This window comes from Bos indicus, chromosome 2, assembly GCF_029378745.1.
Source record: "Bos indicus isolate NIAB-ARS_2022 breed Sahiwal x Tharparkar chromosome 2, NIAB-ARS_B.indTharparkar_mat_pri_1.0, whole genome shotgun sequence".
Classification (NCBI taxonomy): Eukaryota; Metazoa; Chordata; class Mammalia; order Artiodactyla; family Bovidae; genus Bos; species Bos indicus.
This window is the reverse complement of record NC_091761.1, coordinates 119,268,748-119,272,586: the sequence shown is the minus strand read 5'-3', so window position 1 is coordinate 119,272,586 and position 3,839 is coordinate 119,268,748. Positions and strand designations below refer to the sequence as shown.

The 3,839-nt window shown below is 48.4% G+C and overlaps 1 non-coding gene across 1 annotated transcript; it reads left to right on the top strand.

Moving 5' to 3' along the window:
* Positions 1-424: 424 nt before the first annotated feature.
* TRNAG-CCC (transfer RNA glycine (anticodon CCC)) lies at positions 425-497 on the top strand. Its single transcript has one exon. It is a non-coding gene; the product is annotated as a tRNA-Gly (tRNA).
* The last annotated feature ends 3,342 nt before the right edge of the window (positions 498-3,839 follow it).

Here is a 3,839-nt window from a genome sequence, read left to right as displayed (position 1 = left end):
CTGGGTTTGATCCCCTGCTGCTAAGTCACTTCAGTCGTGTCCGACTCTGTGCGACCCCATGGACAGCAGCCCACCAGGCTCCCCCGTCCCTGGGATTCTCCAGGCAAGAACACTGGAGTGGGTTGCCATTTCCTTCTCCAATGCATGAAAATGAAAAGTGAAAGTGAAGTTGCTCAGTAGTGTCCAACTCTTAGCGACCCCATGGACTGCAGCCTTCCAGGCTCCTCCGTCCATGGGAGTTTCCAGGCAAGAGTACTGGAGTGGGGTGCCAGGGCCTTCTCTAGTGCTAAAATCCCACATGCTTTGAAGTGCAGCCAAAAAAAAAGGTGGAGGAGATTTTCTCATGAGTCTCACTCAACAACTTCTCCTCAAGAGTAGCTCCTGTTTGGGAAATGTCATCATTTAGCTGGTCACTTGAGGGACTTCCCTGGTGGTCTAGGGGTTAGGACTCTGTGTTCCCATTGCAGGGGGCCTGGGTTTGATCCCCAGTTAGGGAATTAGATCGCACAAGCTGCAGTAAGAACCGGCCTGCCGCATCGAAGGTCCTGCACATGGCAACAGAGATCCCGCGTGCCGCAACTCAGACCTGGTGTAGCCAAAAAAGAAAAAGTTAAAAAACAAGGTCATTGGAAAAGCAAAGAATCCAGGGTCTGCGAGTGAGGAAAGAGGGGAAAAGAAGAAAGTATATGAAGTGGGCAGTCCGAGTCTCTGTCGCAGGTCCCAACCCAAATCCCTTCTGTCTCTTCCAGTCCAGACTCCACCTAGCAGCCAGAGTGATTGCTTAAATTTTAAGGCACTTCCTTTACAGAGTGGGAAAAAAAAAAAATCTAGCAGTGTAGCTGATAATATAGTGAAAAATAAGTCTCCCTCTAACTCCTACTTCCCACCCGCTCAGCCCAGAAATAATCTCTGGACTTGCCACCTGTGAAGCAGACCGCAGCGTTTTCCTGCTGAAGACGCCTCCCCGGGTCCCAGAGTCTGCTCTTGGACCCTGCCGTCCTTTCTGCCCTCGGTTCACTCTGCTGTCCTCCTGGCTCATAGGGGAGCCTTTCTGGCTTCCACTCAGTTACTGAGGGCAGTGCTCTATGGCCCTTCCCCTGCTGTTCTCTCTGCCTGGAATACTCTTCAGGGCTCAGTTCAGTTCCATCTTGTTCAGCAGCAAGTCTTTCTTTTTAAGTCCAACCCTGTTCACAGTATCAAGCCCTCCACCCTCCAGTCAGGGACCCAAACCCCTGCACCACTGAATTCCACCACTCTACTGTCAACCCCCAAGGACCCGATGGGGTCAGCCCCCTGTCAGAAGGTGTGAAGGGCTCCTGCCCGAACATGGATGAGCTTAGAAGCTGAGGGATCATTCATTTCTTGACTATGTATCAGGGGAATTCCCTGATGGTCCAGTGGTTAGGATGCTATGCTTCTACTACAAGGCCACCTGAGGTGAAGAGCCAACTCATTGCAAAACACCCTGATGCTGGGAAACATTGAAGGCAAAAGGAAAGAGGGGTGGCAGAGGATAAGATGGTTAGACAGCATCATTGATTCAATGAATATCCATTTGAACAAACTCCGGGAGACAGTGAAAGACAGAGAAGCCTGGTATGCTGCAGTCCATGGGGTCGCAAAGAGTCGGACACAACTGAGTGAGTGAACGAAACCAAACAAAACAAAACTGCAAGGGGCATGAGTTTGATCACTGATCAGGGAAATAAAATCCTGTAAAACAGGAGGCTGTATATTGTCACCCTGTTTATTTAACTTATATGCAGAGTACATCATGAGAAACGCTGGACTGGAAGAAGCACAAGCTGGAATCAAGATTGCCGGGAGAAATATCAATAACCTCAGATATGCAGATGATACCACCCTTACGGCAGAAAGTGAAGAGGAACTCAAAAGCCTCTTGATGAAAGTGAAAGTGGAGAGTGAAAAAGTTGGCTTAAAGCTCAATATTCAGAAAACGAAGATCATGGCATCCGGTCCCATCAGTTCATGGGAAATAGATGGGTAAACAGTGGAAACAGTGTCAGACTTTATTTTTTGGGGCTCCAAAATCACTGCAGATGGTGACTGCAGCCATGAAATTAATAGACGCTTACTCCTTGGAAGGAAAGTTATGACCAACCTAGATAGCATATTCAAAAGCAAAGACATTACTTTGCCAACAAAGGTTCGTCTAGTCAAGGCTATGGATTTTCCTGTGGTCATGTATGGATGTCAGAGTTGGACTGTGAAGAAGGCTGAGCCCCGAAGAATTGATGCTTTGGAACTGTGGTGTTGGAGAAGACTCTTGAGAGTCCCTTGGACTGCAAGGAGATCCAACCAGTCCATTCTGAAGGAGATCAGCCCTGGGATTTCTTTGGAAGGAATGATGCTAAAGCTGAAAGTCCAGTACTTTGGCCACCTCATGCGAAGAGTTGACTCATTGGAAAAGGCTCTGATGCTGGGAGGGATTGGGGGCAAGAGGAGAAGGGGACGACAGAGGATGAGATGGCTGGATAGCATCACTGACTCAATGAACGTGAGTCTGGGTGAACTCTGGGAGTTGGTGATGGACAAGGAGGCCTGGTGTGCTGCGATTCATGGGGTCGCAAAGGGTTGGACATGACTGAGTGACTGAACTGAACTGAAGACAGGAGGCACGACCAAAAAAAAATCAATATCAGATGCTGTCTCCTATGACCTGGTATCAGAAAGATACAAGAGAATGAGATCGTCATGTTCTTCTGGAACCTGCAGACCAGATTGAGGAGATAGGCAATGAACAAGAAAATGAACCAATAAGATTATTCCAGGCTGCAGTTCCATGAAGGGCATAAATAGGGGATATAGCAGAAGGTTTGGGAGTGGAGGAGGGCATGCCAGAATGTGTGGTCAGGGAAGCCATCTCAGAGCCCTGAAAGATAAGAAGGTGCCAGGGAAGGAACCAGGGAGAGAAAGTTCTAGTAGAACAAACAGCATGTGCAAAGGCCCTAAGGTCTCAGAGAGTGGTCCAGCCAAGCACAGGGAAGGAAAAGGTGAACACAGCTGAGCGAAGCTGAGCTGCATGCTGACTTAAGCTGGGGTTTATTCTAAGAGCCTTAGGAGGATTTTCAGCAGGACAGTGGCGTGATCTGGTTTGATTTATGAGGAAGCCGGCTATGGGACCTGAACTTTGTGAGTCCTTTGAGTGGTTTCTGTAATTTTCCATTTGCAGTGTTGTCTTGGGATAGTGTTATTTTTGGTTTTTTGGCCAACTTCGTTAAACCAACAGCGGGATTTATTTTATGCATGTAGAGTAGCCGAGCAAGTCTCAGCAAATTTCCTACCTGCTTCTCTATGACCTTGGGGGTTGTATCTTCCAGGAGAGACACTTATACCCCCTGAATGGTAGACCCTTCATCCTTGACATTGCGCCATTCAGCACCTCTCCAACTTGCCTTCCACTGACAGCAGATGCATCAATCAGGGCTCTCCAGGAAAACAGAACCAACAGGAAATAAGTGATAGATAGGGAGGGAGGTGGATGGATGGATAGATGAGAGAGAGAAATAGAATGATAATGAAACCTTTAAGCCAGCCTGGACTCTTGCTCTGGGCAACTCTGTGTGTTTTGGGAGTACCAACTATCTTTTGCTTGAAAATGAAGGCATTTGACTGACACTGAGCAGGTCTGAATTTGGGAAAGAAGAAAATTCCAGGCACCCGTTTCCCAATCCAGGCCTAGAGGCTGGTGTGAGAAGGCGGATGGAGCCTGGACCTCTCCCTTCTGCTGTCTGACCTTCAGCATGTGCTCGGCGACTATCAGTGAGGTTCACGACCAAAGTGACCTGTGGGCCTCACAGGGCAGGAGATGCCGCACC